This window comes from Marmota flaviventris, chromosome 8 (genome assembly GCF_047511675.1).
Source record: "Marmota flaviventris isolate mMarFla1 chromosome 8, mMarFla1.hap1, whole genome shotgun sequence".
NCBI lineage: Eukaryota > Metazoa > Chordata > Mammalia > Rodentia > Sciuridae > Marmota > Marmota flaviventris.
Window position 1 is genome coordinate 32,196,959 of NC_092505.1, and position 23,897 is coordinate 32,220,855.

Here is a 23,897-nt window from a genome sequence, read left to right on the forward strand (position 1 = left end):
CTTCTGAAAGTTGTAAGGTTGTCCATAATTTTTTGAACTGGAATAGCTTCCCTAAAGGCCAAATTTATATTCTAATAACATTCTTCATTTCCAATCTCCCTAAGCAGGCCCTCAGGAAAAGATTATCCTGAAGCCAAATCTATAGTCTATTCATCCTTCTTCACTATTAGTAATGAGAAATGGCTCTAACACAGCTCCTCAATTGTAATCTATAAGGCCATGTCCTCATGTACTAGCTTTGGATCATAACTAATTTCATTCACATACATGTCTATTTAGGAGCACTGTAATGGCTTGCTAATAACTGAAAATATATCAATGCCAAGTTTTGAGAGATATATGCGTACTATTCATATTGTCCCTTGTATTTCTCTCCTATAAAGAGACGACTGTTCTTGCAGCAGGCAAAAACTGCAAATACTCTGACCACTTATTTAACACAGTTCATTAACTAATTGAAAATAGTTCATTCAGGGGTTGTGGCAGTGTTAGAGAGAAATGGGAAATCCTGACAATTTCTGCAATCAGCATGTGGACTCTCCTTTTACAGGAGAAAGGTGGTCATGTTGTATCTTGAGGCACACATCTAATACTTTATGGAAAGAATCTTTGTTCATATAGATAAGAGGCACTTCTTGTTTAAAAATCCTTGGCAACTTGGTGGTAAATCTGGGAGCTTTACTATTTTTTTCAATCTATCTTTCCTATCTTCTTCTGGCAAAGTCAAGTGTTGTCTTTAAAGTTTCTTGAGTTTTCTGTGTAACAAAAAGCCTTGTGCATAATTCTATAAGACCTACAGAAGACTGATAAGTCCTTACCACAAAGTCCATCAAAGAAGGACTCATGATGAAAGAGTAGAACCCTTACCCTTTTTGTTACTTGATGCAGAAGATACCACACAGTATCAACTAATGAGAACCCAAAAGAAGTGAGTAAACATAGGTAAAATCCAGAATTCACACAAAAGAAGCAGGTCTTAAAGTTGGTACAAGGCCTTTTAATACTCAAGGGTCAGTCAGGGTGGAGACTTATTCTCTGGATAACTTTGAAAGAAGATGATCTTGGGCATGAAGAATCTCAACCCTCAGATTTTAGAGATAGGGTATTAGCTTTGTCATGAATAGGCCTCACCCTCTCAGCTCATAATTTTTCATATTTTATTGGAATATCTCATGTAATATCTCAGAAAATCCATGTCATCACCTGTTCTGTAGTAATCCAAATGTGCTGTACAGTTTTGGATTCTTCCCACTTCTGATTAAAAGAGCCATGTTATTGAACAATAGTGACAAGGCATTAATTTTTCACAATTTTTCATGGATAGGTAGAACTAAACATCATAAGTCAGATGGACATAGCATAGTGCTTAGCAAGGCAAGGAAGTCTGAGGAAGTTCAATGAGCAATGTTCTATTTAAACAAATGAACAATAACATTTCTTGAGCATTTATTCCATGCTAGGCACAGTTGTAAGTATTCTACAGATATTCACACATTTAGAACATAGAATAAAACTTTTAAGCTACTAGCTACAGTAATTTGATCAAAGACAAATTGTTAATAAATGGAAAAGATGAGTTTAAAAGCCAAGCAGTCTAGAGCATGCTAGTTAACCATTATTCTATACTGCCAATGTCAACACTTTACTTTTACTACAAGTATTACTGGATTAAGACCACCAATGCTCATGGATCCATCACTTATCTATTGTGAAAATAATGCTGCCTGATAGAAACATCAGTAATATACAATACTGACCATTTATCAGTAGAATTCAGTCGATCAATGTTACACTTGACTGTTCTTGCCTGAACAAGAACTTCATTCTTTTGCAGTAGTTATTTTCATAAATCACTCCACCAGGCTCTGTTTGCATCTCATTTACCAGTGCAAGTCCCATAGTAGAGTTTACGAGTCAGAGTTCAAGAGCCCTACTAAAGGTAGGTGGCACTGGGTCTGGATACAGGGAGAGGTAAAGTATTGGGTCATTATTTTGATCTAGTATAATTGGTAAAAAGGAAAGCAAATTATACTCAAAACAAAATTTTCTTCTTTTACACATTCATTTACCCATCCATTCTGAAAACTCCCTTCAGTTGTACAAGTACTGATTTTACTAATACTCTAGGCATATCAAGGTGAAATTCAATTTCTATATCAAAAAAGGCTTATTATCTCATGAGTATATAGCTAAATCGATACTTAAAACACACCAAGGAATTTCAAAATGTTATGACAGCAAAGAATACAGCTCTAAAGAAGGGTTCTATTTAAACTGTGGAAAGATAAGGGGTAGAGGTGACTCCTAAGTCAACATATAGGTTGAATACAGAGTGCAGGTGGTTCTGATAAAAAACTTAAAATTACAAAAGTGCCTAAATATTCTTTACATGAAGCAGGATGCCAAGAGATTATGATGTAGAATAAGATCTTGAAAGGATATTTGCCTCTCACCTTAAATAGCCCAAACTATCCAGAATGCAGTGGGAGGTTATGAAAGATTTTAAACAAATCGCCAAATTTCATAAAAAGTGAAAACTGTGTCTGAAAATTTTCTGGTTGATGCTTCATAATATAATATACATGGGTATATGATATTACATAGAGGAAAGACCCCGATGGTTTTCTTCATTATGAAGTTACCAAGGACTCTTTGTTTATAATGTCTCTGAGTGGCAACAGGCCCAGAATAACTATTTCACACTTTGTATAAAGCACCATGTGAGGTAAAGGCCAAATGATTGATTTATTTTGGGCCACTGAGAAATATAATTCTCACACAAACCATGAAAAATATGAGTCAGCAAGGTTGGCACATTGGCTTCCAGTGGTCAACTTGTGTGGCTAAGCACTAATCATAATCAAAGACTGCTTTATTGATTTGCTGTGACATATTATAGTGACAGAGATCCCAAAACAGAAGTCAGGCTGACCTGGGAATCAAAAGTTGTGGTAAGTGTGTAATCAAACAATGATAATGGATAAATTGAATGTTTAGTGGCAACAGAAAAGGATACCTGACGTTTCCTTCAAAGCAGAGTTGGGGTTTCTATTCAGATTTGAGCTACCGGAGCCCTGTACCAAATCCAAGATGTTGCCTTGGTGGGACATAAATGACTTTATGTCCAATGACTAGGGTATGCTCTTAATTTCTTAATCATTACCATTTGCCCAAATTCATGACCCTTTTTCCTGCTTTCCATGGGTGATTGATGTCCCTTCGTTGCAGCACCTTTTTCTGTATAATATATTAATACTTCAGCCAGAAGCCATTGGTTTATCATAAGTTTGCTGATCTATAATCCAATATTGATTTTATCATTTATCTCCCAGAGAGCAAGTTATTTCCTTGGTTGCCAACATTCCTAGTGAACTTCTTATTATAGACTTTGTATACTTAAAATAAGGATTCTAGAATGTGCAGTTGACAACTATTATCCAAACACACATAAGCAGTCAAGTTTAAAAAAAAACAGACATTTTTAGTTATTTAATGATGGAACTCCTCTGGTGAGTTTTGACCTATAATAAAAACATACGAGTTTTCCCTATGTTATCTAAATCAATATATTCATGAAAACATGCCTTTTATACACTGGAAATTTTAACTTCAAGTAATGCATCTTTCTAATTATATAGTAAAGGGCAACGGATACCTCCAGGTAATCTTTGAAATAGAAGAAGAAACAATTTGTTTGTTCTCTCATTTCTCATTCTTTTTACTTTTGCACTTTATTACCATAAGCAAAACATTTGAACAGAACAGGATTTTTGTTTATAGATGATGGTCTTCTGTTAATGTTGAGAAACCCTCTTGACTCCTAAATAATACTTTGATTATATTATGTATATTTCCCAGGCAACAAATGAAGGAAAAGGAAATAAAATAAGCAGCCTCCAAATTGCACATTGATATTGGGTTTATATGGCTTCTACGATGTTGAAACAAGATAGGCAATTATAATAAGATATTACAGGCACTCATGATACACAAATCATGCACAAAGTCAGAAAAAGTTTACACCAGAAAAATATCACAACTTATGTTTGCCTGTTTTTGTTTCTGGTTTTGGTTTGCTTTATAACTGAGTGAGATTGAAGAATGGAAGATTACTGCATTTTTCAGAATTTTTTTTTGCAAATAGTAGAAAATACAATTCAAACAAGCTTAACTAATAAAGATAATTACTGGTTTTCTGATTGAAAAGTCTTTCAGGCAGTGCTTTAACCTTAGCTCATAAACTATCACCAGGAATTGCTTTTATTCATTTTGTATTTCTCAAGCCCTCTTCCTGTGTGTTTACTTCATTCGTTGGAGGCATCTCCTCTCACAGGCCAAGATGTATGACAGTGACTCCCAAGAAATTATACTTCCACATTGCCACCCAGCAGTGAGGAGTGTAGAGCCTTTTTTTTTTTTTTTTTTTTTTTTTTAGTACTGAGAATTGAACACAAGGGCATTTCAGGGATGCTTAAGCACTAAGTCATATCCCCAGCCCTTTCTATTTTTATTTTTCAGCTAAGATGCTGAGGCTGGCTTTTAAACTTGCAATTCACTTGCCTCAGTTTTTGAGTCTCTCATAGTACAGACCTGTACCACCACGCCCAGCAGAAAGAAGAGCATTTCTATCACAACCTCCACATTGATGCCCTGAGATGCATTCTGATTGGACCAGCAAAACCACAGGCCATTCTTTGAACAAATCACTATAGCCAGGGATCACTGTGCCACATCCATACCTGATAATTGGGTCAGATTCCTGCAGGACAGGGTTAGCGCAACAACAGGGAGGAAATGTTCATTAAAATCAGAGTAGTGTGCGAAGAGGAAGGAAATAGATTATGGAGTCAAGTAAGTGACTTTATAGTATGGATTTAATACCAAGTATATGCATTTGAATTATTCCTGTCAGAAATTAACTTGCACATATATGGTTAATTGATTTTTGACAAAGATGCCAAGAACACACAATGGAGAAAGGATAGTCTTTAATAAATGGTGGTGGGAAATGAATCCCTTATTTTACTCCCTATACAAAAATCAATTCAAAATATATTAAAAACATAAACATGAGACCTGAAAATGGAAAACTACTAGAAGAAAGAGTAAAAAAGCTTCGTGGAATTATCTTGGCAATGTTTTTTTTTTTTTTTTTTTTGCTATGACTCCAAAATCACAGCAGCAAAAGTGAACATAGACAAATGAGGTTATACCAAACTAAAGAGCTTCCATACAGCAATGGAAACAAAGAGCAGAGTGAAGAGATAACTTATGGAATGGGAAGAAACATTTGTAAATCTAAAATGGGATTCATATCCAAAATATAGAAAGAATGCTGACAACTCATTAGCAGGGAAACGAATAAGCTGATTTTAAAATGGACAAGGACCTGACTGGACATTTCTCAAAAGAAGACATACAAATGGTCAACAGGTATACAAAAGTGCCCCAGTGGCACTAATAATTATGGGAATACAAATTAAAACTACAGTAAAGTACCACCTCACACTTATTAGTGTGGCTTTAACCAGAGGATGAAAAATAAGAATTGCTGGTGAGGATGTGGAGAAAAGGAAGTTGTCAACACTGTTGGTGGGAATGTACAAGCATTATGGGAAACAATATGGAAATTCCTCAAAAATTAAAAATAAAACTATGAAGCCAGGCATGGTAGCACACACCTGTAATCCCAGTGGCTTGGGAGTCTGAGGCAGGAGGATGGTGAGTTCAAAGCCAGCCTCAGCAAAAGCGAGGCACTAAGCAACTCAGAGAGACCCTGTCTCTAAAGAAAATACAAAATAGTGTTGGGGATGTGGCTCAGTGGTCAAGTGTGCCTGGGTCCAATCACTGGTACTCAAAAAATAAAAAATAAAGAAAGCAAAATTATGATATGGTCCAGCAATCCTGTTATTGGGCATACATTCAAAAGAAATGAAATCAGTATAGTCAAAGAGATGTGTGCATTCCTGTGATCATTGAAGCATTATTCATAATGAGCAACGTATGGAATCTACTTGGATAAAAAACATATGGTATATTTATTAATGAAAATCTATTTTTATTAAAAGTCAGGAAATGCTGTCATTTTTGACAAGAATGAACCTAGAGGACATAATGTTAAGTGAAATAAGCCAGATAAAGAAAGGTAAATACTGCATGATTTCACTTATATGTGAAATCTAAAATAGATGATCTCACAGAAGGAAGTAGAATGGTGAGGAGTTGGGGGACTGGGGAGATGTTGACCAAAGGAAAATTTCAGGTAGAGGGGGGAAAAAGTTAAACAGACATATCACACAGCATGGTGACTACTCCTATTAATTAATATATTGTATTTTGAAAATCATTAAGGGTAAATTTTAAGTCAGATTCCTGCAGGACAGGGTTAGCACAACAACAGGGAGGAAATGTTCGTTAAAATCAGAGTAGTGTGCCAAGAGGAACAAAATAAATTATGGAGTCAAGTAAGTGACTTTATAGTGTGGATTTAATACCAAGTATATGCATTTAAATTATTTAAATTATTTTCTTACCACCAAAAATAAGAAGTATGAAGTAATACATCTGCTAATTACCTGACTGAGCCATTCCATGACATATACGTATTACAAAACACCATATTGTACACAATATATAAAATGTTTGTCAATGAAAATACCAAAAAAATCTATTTGTAGTGATATATTTGGGCAGTATGAATAGGACACATAAAGAAAATAATTTTGATGGAGTTCTTCAACCAAAGAAAAATATCAACTAAAAGAAGGATCAGCTATATTGAGATAATTGATACCTACCTTGTCCACAATACAATTCCATAACCATTTCCCTTTGCTTTTAGGGTAACTCCCAACACCACTGCTATTCAAAAGCTTCTTCAGGCTGCTAAATTCGGCCTCCCCTTTTATCTTCTAAGAAGCCACAAGCTCACTGTCCAGTTTTGCTTACTATCTTTTGTCTTCACCCTTCTCTAGACCAGTAAAATGTTAAAAATGTAATAAACAGCCAAAAGAAACTCTAACAACTCACTGATAAGGAATAGATTGCTCACCCAATTCTAGGGTGCTGAGTTTGTTGTCCAGTTAAGAGACCAAGACATTTAAAAACTGGAAAGCAAATATCACATGCAAGTTTAAACATGAAATATTTCTGCATTGTAATGTTCTGTTTTGTATTTGTACCGTACTTTACCTTGTTTTCAATTATTTTGAGAGATTTATCCCTTAATTCTTTTTGCTTTATTGATAGATTTACACTCTATATTTTTCCTAAAAAGCCACTAATTATCCTTCACTAGCAACTAAACTGAGAATTTGAATCTCCTTTTTCAGAGGTAAGCTTGCTGTATTTTTACTTGTTTCTGTTTGCTAGAAAGAATTTATTCTATTTCGAGTGGAAAATAAACTTTATCGGCTTCTGCAAAGTACATTATTTGCATGTTATCTAAAAACAAAGTAAAGTGACTTGACTGGTCTCTGCTTTATCCCCTTTCAAGATGGATTGCCATTTCCCAACTTCCACTAGTCCTGAGCTGTGGGAAAACTCCTGGATGCCCACCTCAGAGCACCTAGACTTCTACAAATTGAACCACCAAACTATTCTGCACATTAAATGAATTATGCATTGGCAAGAAAAATTTCTGCAGTGAAGAATGATGTTATAAGGACTTAAAATGCAGAAGCTCTGCAATAAAGTGTATATGTAATAAGAGCCTTGGAAAATAATTGATTCAATGTGGGTTTAAGATAAAGTTTTGCCAAATCTTATGAGTTGTTTTAATGAATTACTAAATATTTTATTCTAATGAAAACCTAACTTCTATGCTAAACAGTTAAAGAAAGATGTATTTTGATTAGATTAATATTTCTAAACAATGGGACTTAATTTATTTTCAAGAACTCCTCTTTTAATTATTACCAGCTTGTACATAATAAGTGGGGAAAAACATATTGTCATTACATGTGCCTATTTGAGCTAGTAAGATATTTTACCTCCTAATCACAACATAACATTCCTATTCACAAATATTTATTGTAATGATACTTGGCTTAAGAAGAGTTGTTGATGTTAAAGAATATTTCATGTTTATATTAGATGAATAAAGAACAAGGCAATATGGTTTAAATATTCCACAGTATATTTTCATAATGAATATTCAAATTTTTCATCTATAAAAACTGCCCTCACTGTTCCTGACTCAAATAAAAGCCACCACCTTCTTCCTGTTTGTTTTTTTTTTTTTTTTTTTTTTTTTTTAACATCACCTACTAATGGAATTGCATCCCTCTTTTCTCTGCAAACAGGAGTGAGGCACCCATCCCCCAGCTGCTAAGATTGGTATAGCTAGCAATGTTCACTTGACTCTCACTCAACAATTTCTGAAGCTATGAATCTCAAACACTCATGTGTATTAGGGTCAAAGGGAGAGCATAAAGCACAGATAAATGGGCTCCTAGATTCCTGGGTGGGACCCAATAGTCCACCTTTCTTGTAAGATGACGATGATGCTACTGTTTGAGGGAATGCTTTTGAGCATCATTGCCCTAAACTATTGAAAACATCTTCTCACCTAAGGTGACACCTCTTTCCGTGGAAGCACCCAAGATCCATGGAGAGTATAAAATCCTGTCCCTGCCCCAAATGTACAAATCTAAAGGGCTATCTCAGTTCCAGTCTTCCTGTAGGATTGGCTAGGTCATTTGTTATCACTGTTTTGTAATTTGGCAATTCCCCCCATCCAATCCTATGTTCATCCTCTCCCTATTGGTGTTGATCTGTAACTGCAAGGCCAGATTGGACTACATAACACACTTATCTAACATTTTAATGGTTTTTCAATATCTCTAGAATGTTATCCAAACTTGTGTGTATGTTTTGAATTGTCTCTAACTCTAGATTAATAAAACATTTTAACTTCTACTGGCTACTGAATGCTGCTGGAAAAATAATGTTCTGCTCCAAATGAGCCTTTCACACTGCCATCACACTACTAGAATGTTTGTCTAGCTGGTTTTCTCTTCTCCTCTCCATTGTAATGATTTTAACCTTGACGTTTCTTGATTTATTCTCAAAAGATATACAGGTCATCAGTAGTTATCTTGTTATACAAACCGGGTTTCAAGATCATCCTCATGTTTCCCTTGTTCTTAATGCTCAAATCTAGTCCAATATCAATCAAGTCTTGTTGATTCTTTCTCTAAAATCTCTCTCCAATTTTTCACATTTTCCCAACATCTGGAATTAGACAAGACAATCGAGTTCTCAACCACAGGTACCATGAAGGCAGAATATAAATGTAATATGTATGCTTTCAATGTGCCCAAATGTCCCTGGCAACAGAAGTAGAGAAGAGTCATGGAGAAAAATTCTGTGATTATGGATATGACCGGATATTAAGAAACGCAGAAATAAATTGGTGTCAAACTGGAATAGGATGTTACATATATAAATGCTACATTTGTGACTTAAAATGTGACACTATTATGCCTCATTTTTCTTCTTATGCTCATTCTCCATTAAAATATTCTGACCTGTCATTATAACTTAAGAAGATTATAAGGTGATTTCTAAAAATATACCATGGGTTATCATAAGAAGCATGGGTCAAAACAAATTTGATTTTGTACTAGTATTTTGGGAACCAAGAAGTTAGCTCCTCATTTTCCTTTATTCCAAAGATGATATATACCACATGTCAATATCACAATGTCACACAAATTTTCTTTTTGTTTATAAAATAGTGTTTTATATAAAAATTACTCTACCCTTGGAGTCCTCCAAAATTTGTTAGAAGAAAAATACATAAAAAGGATAAATGTGATAAATTGCAAGACTTTCCTGGGTAAATAATTAACTGAGAATATGATAAACTCCATTTGACTAAGGAGCATTGTACAATATCACAGCCATTTGTACTTATGCTTCATGATTTCCAAACATCATTGACTTTCACTGATGGCTACTGTATACCTACTACTTTGATAAGTAAGCACTGATGGATACAAAGTTGAACATGTCAGAATCCTTGCCCTACCAAAGCTGATTGCCTAATCCAAAAGGAAAGTGAAACAGCAACAAAATGTTAATACTGCATTTTGTGGCATGCTGGCTATGCTACAGCAGCAATAAGGAAGGTATTTTCTGTTGTGCCAAGGGCTACTCAGAGGAAATGGTGAGGGACATCTTCACAAAGAGAAAATTGCAGGAGAGAAATCTTCACAAAGAGGAAATTACAGAATAGTTCTCTGTCTTGGACTCAACCTGTACCCTAGTACATACATATATTTTTTTTCTTATAGTTTTTTTAATATTTATTTTTTAGTTGTAGTTGGATACAATACCTTTATTTTGCTTATTTACTTTTATGTGGTGTGGAGGATCGAACCCGGGGCCTCAAATGTGCTAGCCGAGTGCTCGATCACTGAGCCACAACACCAGCCTCTTCTTATAGTTCTTAAGTATAACTATAGAAGTACTGGGAATACAACATACTCAGAATTGAGGGACTGGCCAGAACAGCCTAGACTATCTTCAGTTCCCAGCCTGACATGCAGAATTTTCTGGAGTCTTCCAACTCCACTGTACCAGAGGCAGATAAGACTCCATCTGCCACAGGTAAACTTCCTGAGCCAGGCTTATAATGACTCCTAGGCTTTATGGTTCCTTGCTTCCTTTCTGTAAGTAATAAAGCCTCCTTTCATCACTTGTGTATGAGTGTGTTCTCTCTGTACTTAGATAAGTTGGTCAATAGGGCAATGTGAGTCTGCTTCTCAATGATTACTAGGATAAATATTATTTTATGAGTAGGAATTAGCATTTTTTAAAAATCCTCTTTTATACTGTATAGATCTGACTTAATCTGGCAAAAAAAATATTAGAATGGAGGAAATTGGTGCCGCAAAAATTTGAAGATTTAATTTTGAGGTTTCACTTCATAATTTCATGGATTGAATACTATGACAACTTTAAAAAACACACAATCGGCTTTTAAGGAGACTTCTATAAATATGAGAAAATACTAATGGTTCCAATAGCACCAGAATGACCAGTTGTGACCTGGAAGCAAATACCCAGCAATTATATCATTTACCAATTCAAATATTGTGTTCCTATTTTCTTGACTGCCTTGGTTCATTGTGCTGGTTTTAATCCCTTGCAGGACCCTGCTATACTTCTTGTCATTAGATTTTATGAGATATGCCAAGATTGCTCCAGTTTTTGCCTAAGTCCTTATTAATAAATTTTGTTATATCTACGCAAATGATGAGCACACTTGGGCCTTAAAAAAGTTAGAAGGCAGCCTAAGATCCTGTTAAAAAAAAGACAACAATTTGTTTAGCACAGTATATATATGGCAGGCATACCCATCACATTATATTTTTACTTTCTGAGTCTACTGAGTGAAAAGCAATAGAATATAAATTAATTCATATGCTGCCTTTTTATTCCCCTGGGCTACCCAGTAGTACTAAAATCATAAAAATTTTAGCTAAATAAGGTGGCACCATAGTTTTCTACATGATATTCAGTTTAGAGGAAAAGTTATTCATTTTATCATCTCCATGTTTATTCTTTTGTTAAATTGATTAAAATGCTCAGGGTGATCTTGGGATATTGTTTGAGATTATGATTCTTTCCATCTGGAAAGAAAGTTAAAAGAACAGTAGTTGATTAGGCACTTATTTCAAAATACCCACAAATACTGAGAGTTTGACTGAATTTTTCAATAATTATCCAGATGTTGAACATATGTAGAATAAATTTTTAAAACAGAGTAAGCAACTGCTACTTGGTAAGTCAGAGGTTAGGGAAGCATCAGGCACAGAAAACACTTTGAACAGGCAAATATGTCCTTAATGACATTAATTGCATTTTCCCATTGAGAGGCTGCCCTTGCTGTCTTATTCTATTATGCAGGAACTGTGTAGAGACTCTCCTTGTCACTGGCTCCCTCTAAATTCCTTTTCTTATTAACTTTTCAAAAAAAAATTTTTCACACAAAATGGATTGATGGTTGCTCAGTATAAGCCCTCCAAGGAGAACTGTCATTTTAAGCCTTTAATTAAACAGAACAATCTTTTACTCTAGGATTTTTCAAAATGTAGTCAATAGAAGAGGGAATATTTGAGGAATAAGGACATTTCCCTGGTACTCTTACATTATATAACTCTTACCACAGTCACCATGTAGGTGACTATTTACTCCATCTATTCTCAACAAATTAGGCCTTGCTTGGCAACAATGTATTAAGCAAAAGTAATTCCAATACTATTTCTGTCTTATTATATTATAATCATATCATTGTTATTCTCCTCCATGAAGCATCTCTTTATTTCCCTCTTGGAGGTCTACATATTCTCCCCCAAAAGTAAAATTTTACAAAAAAAGGAGAATGAACATGCTATGATATCATAATGGTATGATACTCATACCATTAACCAATGTCCTCTTTGTGAAGGGGTCCCTCACCATTTCCTCTGTGTAGCCCCTGGCACAACAAAAAAAAAATACCCTCCTTACTGCTGCTGTAGCACAGCCAGCATACCACAAATTCAGCATTAATGTTTTGTTGCTGTTCCATTTTCCTTTTGGATTAGGTATTCAGCTTTGGTAGGGAAAAAATTCTGACCTGTTCAACTTTGTATCATCAGTGCCTACTCATCACAATAGTTATACAGTATGATGATGGTAAAATGGCTACTTTTTTGAACTATAATATTTATATTATAAACTACATTATAAAGTATAATAATTACAGAAACAATAACGTAACATAAAAGGTTAGAGGTAAATTGTTCAAATTTCCTGCATATTGTTCTACTGCAAAGGTCCACAAAAAATGTGCAGCAAATAAGTGTGTGAGGGAAATAATGTTTGTAGGGTGCTGAGGAGGTACCTGTCCTCCATGTCACATCAGCCCTAATGGTAGAGATAGAGTCCAGAATTACATCAGAGGAGGAGCTGGCACTCCCTTATCCAAGACAGCAGGATAACAGACCATACCGTTAACCAATACTCCAAATAGGTGCAACCCCCCCAAGGTTTGGATCCCTGACCAGGACAGTGAGAGGATCAGTGCTTCATGATGACATACATCTTAAAACCACACAGCCTAAAAGCTGAAGTCTTTCTTCCTGCTCTGATATCTGTCGTGGTAAGAATGCATAATCCACAGCAAAACCCATAATTCCTACTATCTAAATTTACAGAGGGTGTCTCTGATCAGTTCTTTTCCCATGGGACTAGTGTGTGTGGAGTCTAGTCATTTGACTTTAGTTTTATGAAAATATAAAAATGGTGAATACAATACAGAAGCTGAATGAATATATATATATATATATATATATATATATATATATATATATATAGAGAGAGAGAGAGAGAGAGAGAGAGAGAGAGAGAGAGAGAGACTTATTAAGTGCTTACTCTTAATCTTAAAGAATTTTTAGGCCAAATCTGCCAGAAACTGCATTATGTGCAACACACATACAGCACTGGATTACAAGACAAGAACCAGCAAAAATGGGTTTGAAATTAGGACGAATGGCAGAATGACCAGAGCAAGTAAGTCTCTCTAGGTCACATTTTTCCCCCACAAAATAGATAACATTATCAAGTTGTTGTGGGGATTAATACAAACATATAAAGAGTCCTTGGTATTATTAAAATGACAACTATAGTATTCCACTTTGGTAAATATATTATCACACTTTAAAAATATCAACAAATGAAACTTAATAATCAGGACACATAAATGGAGTCTTAATTGCGAAAAGAGAAACAATTAAGCAACAAGTTATAAGAATGTCAGAAACAGATTTTAAAAAAAAATGTTTAGTAAAACATAAGAGATATATTTTATTTAAATTGTCCATAAAAGTATGAACACACAAAAGTAGTTTGTAGATAGCTTTTCCAAAATTCATGCTGATAATTATTAATTATTCGTCAGTGGGAAAAATATCAGTTCACAGTGACTAAAAAAGAAAGTACAGAAAAAAAAAGATTCTCTAGAAATCTCACCTACGATTTCATAGAACACATCTAAATAAGTCAGTTGTGTGGGTGGGTTGCTAGGGAATGCTGTAGCTTGAAGTATGTATGTGATAACTTTGAAAATTTAGGTCCACATAGAAATTAAATTTTAAGAATCAAGTGGTCAAATCCAGTCAAGAGCATACACTTTGAAGATGCTGCCTAATGTCAGGTAGCATGAAATCTCCCACTCATGCAGTAACAGGTGACTACTGCTTGAAAGAGACACTCATACACAGATGGGAGTGGTCTAAAAACTTAACAGGCTCAGTCTATGCCATACCTGGCTCTATTTAGACCTTAGAGATCTTTAATTTAAGCCAACAAGCCTAAGTATTCCAGTCCAGATCTCTAAACACAAGAGATGTTAAGTAACAAATGAACTAAACTAATATATTCCTTCAAATTCTGCTACCCAAAATATTTCTGATTCGATCTACTACTAGGGAATTTACTTCCCAAAGTAAACTGTAATAGAATAAAGTTACTTTGAAGTATATGCATGGGAAAGCATAAAGAAAAACGTATTTTAAGAAAAGACTGAACAGGCTCAGCTACCTAGATAAACTTACTCCAAATATAGGACCAGGATTCTTCTAGTTTCCTTTTGGGATAAAAAATATATATAAAATTATTTGAATAAACAGACTACATCATCAAACATGAGAGAATGAATGAGATTCACCAACATCAGGTTATTTAAATACATGATACCATTTCCTCTCCTTTTATAGATAAGAAACCATGACACTTACTCTAGGAAGCAAAGTTAGAATGCCAAGATTCTAGCTTGGGTCATATCCTAAAATCAGTCTTCTTTGCAAAGGCTGTAGATTGACATGAAAGGATAATTGAGGAAATATGTAAAATAAAAATACCCAAGATAAAGAAAAATGATCCAATATGTAGTTTCTAACATCACTGGTCAAAAACAATAGGACCAACATAGTTGAGCTTCCCTATTATAAATGTTCATGAGCTGTATCTCTGAAGGTAGTAAGTATCATTTTATTAAAAAATGAGTTTTTCCTTGAGGTATTGTCATTTATTCTGATTCTCTCCTTAGCAGAAGATAGATAAATAAGTTAAATAAATTATTTACATTTTTAATGAAAATCAGACTTATAAAAGGAACATATTTTTGAAATTAAAATCTGTACAATGAAGAGTGGTTTCCATAGCTCCACTATTACTTCTAGAGTGTGAAATTAAATTGACTAAAGATTGGGAAACAATATACTCCAGAGAGTCATTAATATTGACTAAATAAATATACTATGTTTAAATATTTTATTGTTGTTGTTGTTTATTTCATCACTTGTTTCTAAAATGCTATCATCCACCCCTTGGATATGCAGGTTTCTCAGTTTCCTGCATGGATTCTATGGAACTGCAGAATAATTTAAGCTTTTCATCTGAGTTAGAATCTTTACTTCTGCAGTTCATCAACCTCATCTGTCACGTATGTGTCACTGAAATGAGAAAAACCTTAGAAGGCAGGAAAAAAATTAAAAACAAATTAATGTGGGAAGATGATATAAATCAAGTGGTGAAGCCAAGAGTGAATTATCAAAAGATCTTTCATCAGGAGCGAATACATTTTCCTTTCTCTCAAGAGGAACCCATTATGTGTTTTTGTTTGCACTATTATACTTCAAGTGGCATATTAAAGAAATAGATTTATTAGGATTTAGAATGTGTTTTACTCTGATAGGAAAGAATAGTGGTCCTTCAAATTTAATTTGAAAAGCCTTAAACCTTGTAAATCTATATAGATCCTGGCTAGTAATTGATGCTAAGAAAAACAAATACTATTTTTAGCTTAAAACACATGAATGAATCCTTCCTTGTAAGAACACACACACACACACACACACACACACACACACAATGCCTTATTTATTCTATCTAAAATCTTCAGAATTTATTCAGTCAAATATGACAGTTTGACATTTTTGTGGCAAAGTCATGCTCTGTTTACTAATAGGAAAAAGAAACAATTAAATCAAGGGTTACTTGTATTTCCTACAATTGTTTTTCCTTTGAGCCTTTTTCTTTGGTCTTATCAATGAGTCTTATTTAATTATTTTTGTTGTGCTGGAGATCAAACCCAGGGCCTTATGCACACTAGGTCAGCATACTACCACTGAGCTACATCCCAAGCCCAAAAATGGGTTTTAAAAGACACATCTACAAAAAACAGAGATTTCAGTAAGGAGTGTGAGATTGCCAAACAATTTGAGAGAAGATCAAAAGTAGATAGAAATTCAGATATAATGGAAGATTTTCTTTTCAGTGGCAAGCTACTTTATAACTATCCAATCGCCCTGCCTGCTCATATTAGAGAAATGTAAACAGCCATATTGGAATCTTTTTGGAGATTTGAGTCTGAGAGAGAGGGTAGGGACGGATAAGGAGGGGTAAGGAGAGGGACAGGTAGAAACTGAGACTGACTGACTTGGGGAAGAAATGCCTAAGCATTTAATTTGGCCTAAGATACCAATAAGTGGAAAGAGAGGGGAAAAGGACTGTTGCAATAGGGAGAAAGCTCTGATCATGAGATCTGCAAAAGTCTTAAAAGTTAAGCCAAAAGGGCTTTTCTTATAAAAGAAAGGGTTTTGATGTTATTGTTGTTTTTTTAAAAAAAAAGAGAAGAAAACAAGGCTAAATCAATCAGGTTAGAGAAAGTGGAATAAAGGGTGAAGTGGGATAGAGCAGAGAATGCTTTAGGCTGAGGCCAACCTATTCTTTGCAGGGGCCCTTATGGATGGGTTGCATGCTGGCTCAGGCTGAGGATGCATTGAAGCTCAGAGGTCTGAGAAAGGAAAGAGATTTGGCATATTTGCTTAACAGAAATTTTGTTCTGATTAATCAATGCAGGTAAACCATTTAACTAACCATTTACAAGTCAAAGAATGGAAATGTGGAAGGACTGTGCCTGGCCTTGTCACAGGTAAACCAGGGAGCATCTGTGATTGGTGCATATGTCAAGTGGGGAAAAGAGGCGCTCTGCAGAACATCATTTCCTGGAACACAAAGGATGGGAGGATTTCTTTAACTTGGTCTTTTTTCCAGGATCACAGGTCTAGCTAAAACTTACTAGTGCTATTCTTTATATAAGTTCTGAGCCTTTGTTCTTGTTCTTGGCCTAGAAAAGGTTCTTCCATTTCCTCTTAGGCTGCAAAGATCCTAGAGGAGCTAAATCACTGTACCAAAGGACTTGGGCAAGGGTTAGAAGGAAGAAGGATATTGGAAAGTCTTTAAAGAGGAAGAGACCTCATGGGACACCAGGATCTGAGCTGAGAATGATCTCCTAAAATGATCCTGGTCCTTCTAACGAGATAAAAAAAAAAAAACCCTAAAAAGAGATGTATCTGCTCATAAATTTTCCTCAGCTGATCAGAGGGTCACTGCTAGAGTTTGTGGTTGGTTTCCAAATGTTTGAGCATGGGAGAGATATACAGCACTCTGGACAGAAAAAAAGCAACATACAAAGTGTTAGGTATGTATTTGAAGTCTCTTCCAGGCAGATGGCACCCAGTGGGTCTGGCCTGAAAAAAAAGAACAAGTGCACAGCTGACCACAGATCTCATCCTCATCAGAGTGAGAAGATATCAACCAATGATTTTACTCGGTCTGAGGCTAGGTGAGGAGGCAAGTGAAATTAAGTGGGTGGTAAATTTCCCCTCCTGGGAAAAAGCTACATAAACTTGAATTGCATTAACTACATAAACTTTTGAATTCTTTGTGGCTCATTTTCTTAATCAAGAACATTACCACCTTGATGAATTATAAGATAACCTTGTGAATTCCTGGGGCAAATAAGGTCTTGAGAGAAAAAGTTCTTCAAAATTGAATACTAAGTGTTGTCACTATTTATATACCCTAAAAGCTACAAAAATACACCATGAATTATATCCTTAATTCCATAAGGGCAAAAAGAAATTATTTTTGCTCATAAGTAACACATGCTGATAACTCTCATTCAATTTTAATGTGAGGAGCAGTTAGACCTTTTATCACTATTGTGATAAATTAGAAGTGGAATGGAGTCTGTGTTTTCCATAATTTTGCAGTAATAATGTCATTTCTGACATACTTTGTCTCTGTCATCAAGGTAATATGATTTGCTTCTTAATTACATTTCTGGGTGAAGGTAGAATAACAAAGAACCACACCAGTGAATCCATCTTCTTATAAAGCATATTACAGTGAGCCTCAGTTAATGCTAAAGAGGTGGAGAGGAAAGAGGCTTAGCAAACCAGATGAGATTTTCCCTTTCTCTTACTTGTCCTAGTTTACAGGGTGTTGTTATTCTTCATTCCATAAATTAAATGTAATTACATTTTAGTGTCGTATCCATTTCTCATACTGCTGAAGAAGTATTCATCGTAGCTTACCAAGAAGTCTTAAATGTGGGTGCTTAGGAAGTTGGAATGAGCAAAATGATACCAATCCTGATTTCCATACGCTATTACCACAGCTCCACTTAAAGACTCCCCTAGAGGAGGGGCAGTCACACCTAAATTACACCTCCAACTAATGGAGACCACCTATGGAGACTCCAAAAGTCTCATATGCAGTAGTTTAAGAGCTTTCCCATTATCCTTTTTTCAGCAATATTCACAATGCCCATCTTAGCATTTGGTAAATGATTCTGAATCTGAAGCAGCACTTTCTCCCTTCCCACCTAATATCACTCACCAAGATCCAGATAAGTTCTACCCCCCTCCAGGTCTCCTGTAAAAGCTGTTGTCTCCTTGCACTGCTTGCAGGACAAACTCAAGCAACAAGTCACAGCAACTGACTCCTTCTCACTCCCAATCCATAGGAGTCAGCTGAGAGAAATATGGTAGAGCAGGCTGACCTCAACTGACACTCCAAAAACATTTATTTAACACCGTGCTAGATGTGAATAGAAATAAAGAGAAATAAAAATAGGACCCAAGCCCTCGAGAAGCTGACAATGTATTAGTCAACTAGGGAAGATTCTGAAAAGTTTATTCACACTAAACTGTTATTAGTTGACAAGTGTTAGCTCCATGAGGTGTTATTACAAATGGTTCCTTAGCAACCCAGTTTCTCCTCCCGTGGTTGGTATGAGGCAGAGGGAGAGGCGGGGTGACCCGGGTATTGCTCTGCAGAAACAACTTCAGAGGAAATCTGTCAGAGAATTATAAAGTTGTCCCGCTGAAGCTCCGGAGAATCACCTAACATCCTATTTCATCCTGGGCCTTCTGTGGAATGGGCTCTAGAACTGTCCACTAACAGATTTTCTGCCAAACAAGAGGGCAAGTGTACAGAACTGACCTTGGAGCCAGTAGCTTCAGGAGAGTCATTTTCTCATTAAGGATTTTATTCCCTTTAAAAGCACCATAATGTAGCTTGAAAAACTGCTTTGCTTTAAGAGCTTGTTTCACAGCCTGATGTACTTTGTGAAGTAATGGCCACAGAATGTAGGTTCCACTGGCAATCATCCTAAAGGGTAACCGAGCAGTGTTCAGAACATTAGGAATTCGAGGCTGGAAACCAAGTAGCCTCCTGAGTGAATTTCACATTTCGGTGAAATAGATGTGTCCTAAAGAAAGGTTTCATGGGAAAAGTCTAGATAGCCTTAACCTGCTCCTCTGGCTTCTTATGTCTATAATTGAACACAATAGATACACGATCAAGTTCAGAACTAAGATAATATAAATGCCTCCATATAAGAATAAGAAAATATAGTTTTAAGCATAAGTGAAAACACTTCCTGTTATATTCTTGACACCTAGTCTATTGTGTTGACTAAAAGCTACAGGCACAGGAAAGCAATAGTGAATAGAAAAGGAGCAGAACAAGAGTACCTTGCCAATGGCAAAGCCTAGGATACCCAGAATGTCAAAGAAGAAAGAACACCCGGAGGGCTAGCCTTGGGATCTTTGTGTCAGAGTCACTAGGGCAGGGACACTAACACAGAAAGCAGGAGAGTCAGTAGTCCTGGTGGATCCCAAGAGATGCTGAGAATCTGCTTTCTCTGCTCTTCAACCTTGAAAGAGCCCTTGCATTGAGACTCATGACCAAGGAGTCCCTTTGTTTTACTTTCTCTTAAAAGGTAAACAGAATTAGGTTAAGGAGCCTTATGAATGTGTAAAGTTCTCTATTTGCTACATACGAATGTAGTAATCTGTGAAAACTACTGCAGAATTTACTGGAAGAGACAGAGCAAGAACAAGCTTATGTGATGATAACTATTCACCTTGATAACATCTCTTTGAAAAAAATATCTTCCACTCCCTTTTAATATTTAGAAAAGTACTTATACAATGTGAATGAAGAGATTTAACAAAGGAGAAGCAAAAAGAAAAAAAACATGTAAAATACTGTGTTACTGGGAAAGGGTTCAAAAGGGCAGCAAGCAGATGCTGAGGCCAAGCAAGAAGCAAGGGAGAGGTTAAAAAAAGAAATGCTAATGGCCATAAGAGAAATTAGTGTTCCAGAAAATTCTGCTTAATCGTAGTGTGTTCCAGAGTAGGAAGGAGCTAAGGTGAAATAACTCTACAGGTGCAAAAAGCTTAATGGAATCTCTGAGCTAAATGCTAGCAAAGGAGAATGGATTGTTTAATGTCCCCTCTGGAAATCGGTGTCCAATTTCTTCTGTGACTCTCAGACCCTGACTCTGAAATTAGAAAGGCGAGTTCTTAGAACAAAGCAGAGTTGATTATCGAATGCATAATGTTTCATTTTCTGTTATGTCTTTGCAAAGCAATGGTATTAGAAGATAACCCTTAGATTAGCATGAGGGCAGTGATATATTGTGTTGGCACAATTATGCACAAAATGCATAGCCATTTTGTCCAGAGATCAAGAGGTGATGGGAAAACAAGCTTGCTTAACCTTGAGGTAATGTTGGACTTAATTTATATATGGACATTAGGTGATTTGCACTGGAGACTAAAATATAACTTCAAAAAGATTTAAACTCTCTTCACCCTTTACTCATATAAAATGCCCTTCTCCAAAGAACTGATGAGTTTCTAATAGTTTCTAATAGCAAGCTCTTACAAGGCTTACAAATCAGCTAAATGGACTTTTTTAATCACTATTAAAATGAAGCATACTTGCCGATATCAGAATGCCAATTATTTGATCTAACAATTCTTTCAGAGAAACTACATCATAAACTATCAAAATCCAGCCTAGAACTGATTATGGCATGATATTGCATTTGTGCCACTATCGTTAGGGGTTAAGAAAGTTTCTTCTCAGCAAAAGAAATAATCTGTGAGGTGAATAGAGAGCCTACATCTTGGGAGCAAATCTTTACCCCTCACACATCAGATAGAGCACTAATCTCTAGGGTATATAAAGAACTCAAAAAGCGAAACACCAGAAAAACAAATAACCCAATCAATAAATGGGCCAAGGACACGAAGAGACACTTCTCAGAAGATGATACATAATCATTCAACAAATACATGAAAAAATTTTATCATCACTAGCAATTATAGAAATGCAAATCAAAACCACTCGAAGATTTCATCTCATTTCAGTAAGAAAGGCAGCTATTATGAATATAAACAATAAGTGTTGGCGAGGATGTGGGGGAAAAGGTAAACTCATACATTGCTGTTAGGACTACAAATCGGTGCAGCCAATATGGAAAGCAATATGGAGATTTCTTGGAAAATTGTGAATGGAACCACCATTTGACCCAGCCATCCCTCTCCTCTGTCTATACCCAAAGGACTTAAAAACAGCATACTACAGGGACACAGCCACATCAATGTTTATAGCAGCACAATCCATAATAGCTAGACTGTGGAACCAACCTAGATGCCCTTCAATAGATGAATGGATAAAAAAAAATGTGGCATATATACACAATGGAATATTACTTGGCAATAAAAGAGAATAAAATCATGGCATTTGCAGGTAAATGGATGGAGTTAGAGAAGAAATGCTAAGTGAAGTTAGCCAATCCCCCAAAACCAAAGGCCAAATGTTTTCTTTGATATAAGGAGGAGGATTCATAGTGGAATAGGCAGCGGGAACATGGGAGAAATAGATGAACTCTAGATAGGGCAGAGGGGTGAAAGGGAAAGGGAGGGGGCATGGGGGTATTAATGATGGTGGAATGTGATGATCATAAAAAAGAAGTACTCAAATATGATTATTAATTTAACTTCTTGATATCCTCAAACAGAAGTAATAATCTCTTGTTTTTGTCTGCTCAGCATACATTTTCTCTTTTTTCTGGTAAATCTTGCCCCATCCATCTTACTCTGAGGGATGGGAAGCAGGCTATAATTACTCAGCTATACAAGGAGTGGCTCAAGGAGAAAAGTCCAAGACTCTTTTCAAAAATCATTGGAAAGAAAAGCTAAATTGATAAGCCAGGATCCGCCAGCCAAGCACCACTATATTGGACAATGGGTTTGCGTTCAGAAAATGAACTCTTATATCCCTATTACCAAAGGGGGAAAAAATATGTATATATATGGAAAGACAATTCAATAAAGAAAACATGTAAGCAGCTAATAGGCACATTAGAACATACCCATTCTCAGAAGTCATCGGGGAGAATTTTTGCACATTAAATCACAAGGATACACCACATCAAGCCAGGTAGAAAACAAGGAACACACCTGATGATACCAAATACTACAGAGCTGTGGAGCAGCCTGGCCACTTATATTGATGGAGAGGGGGGTAAAGGCCATGACCCTTTTAGGAAATGCCAGCATTCTTAGGAAGCTGAACATTTATTTGCTCTATATTTCCAGTTCTTCTTCCTTAGATATTTATCAAATAGAAATAAAAATATATTTTGATAAACAAAAATGCTGTCCATGAAGGATTATGATGACTTTATTCAATAGAAATTCAAAACTCAAAACAGTCTAATTGTCCCTCGGCAGGAATGTGGACAATGTGTGGAATTATCATAAATTGGAATACTATTCAATAACAATAATATCAATTATATTAAGAAGAAAACAAATAATTACTGTACATACCACAAAATAAATGATATTAAGTTGAGGAAAAATCAGATCTCTCATTATCCTTTAGCTTAACCCTAACTCTATTTCTAATAATATCATTTCTCTTTTAGGCTCATCTGCATCCAGGGACTTTCCTCTTCCTACACAAATTAAAATCATTCTGACATCAATTCTTTTTTCATCCTCCATTTGTCTTAACCTAGAGTGGGGAAGAAAGAAAAGGAAATGGAAAACGTTGGTTGACATACCCTACAGGGCTAGCAGGTTTGGGATAAATGGAGACAGAGAACCTCTGCTCTGATTTGAATAGATATTTCCTGCCCCAGGCAGGAAAAAAAATGCCTTTTACTACTTTTTACCTACACAAATTGTCAAGAGAGGAAGACTATTGAACAACTAATGTATAGTGATAAAATCTGAATGTTGGTTACCAACGTGGATGGGAGTTGACTTGAAGAGAGCTCAAAGTAACTTTCTAGGTTCTGGACCTTGACAGGGGTGTTGAAAGTGAGCAGAGAAATCAATTAAACAATATACCTAAGGTGTTTGTATTTCCTTGTATCTAATATTTCCTTTGTTGAAAAATGAAGCCGATAGTTGTGTTAGTCTCCTTTTTATTTCTGTGACCAAAATACCTGATGAGAGCAACTTAGAGAAGGAAAAGCTTGATTTGGGGCTCCTGGTTTCAGAGGTCCAAGCCATAACTGGCCGACTCCATTCCTCTGGGCCTGAGACAGAATTCTTTGGAGGAAGGATATGGCAGAGGAAAGCTGCTCAGTTCACCACGATCCCCAAAGCACATCCCCAGTAACCCACTTTATTTATTTAGTTCGTTTGCCCATTTATTTATGGAAAATTTGGTTTTTGGTGTTTTTTGAT